The sequence below is a fragment of the Solanum tuberosum genome, unplaced genomic scaffold (assembly GCF_000226075.1).
Source record: "Solanum tuberosum cultivar DM 1-3 516 R44 unplaced genomic scaffold, SolTub_3.0 scf00153, whole genome shotgun sequence".
Taxonomy (NCBI): domain Eukaryota; kingdom Viridiplantae; phylum Streptophyta; class Magnoliopsida; order Solanales; family Solanaceae; genus Solanum; species Solanum tuberosum.
The window spans coordinates 1,195,661-1,196,035 of NW_006239082.1; positions in this window are offsets into that span (position 1 = coordinate 1,195,661).

Sequence of the window (375 nt, forward strand, 5' to 3'; positions counted from 1 at the left end):
AAAAAGTACTATTCTATTATGAAAATTAAAATAAATGTTTGACTCTCTAAAAATTAATAACAAGTTTAGTATTTATAGACTTCAGAAAATAGTGCTGGCGGATCTTTCGACGAGGTTAGTGGATGTCGTCGAATGATTCGACGACTCGCCCTTCTTCTATTTCATCGCTGTTTCGTGCTTGCCTTCAGCATCTTCATGTTCTAGACCATTGGGTGGTATATTACTACTTCGTGGAAATATTCAGCGAAGCGCCTACTGGTCCTTTCATTGCCTTTTGATCCTTCTTCTTCAGGGCTTCGCGCACTGGAACAAAGGGAGGAGTGAATCCCTTCGGTGAATCGCCAAGTGTGCTTGGCGATGCTCAGGCTTTAACTT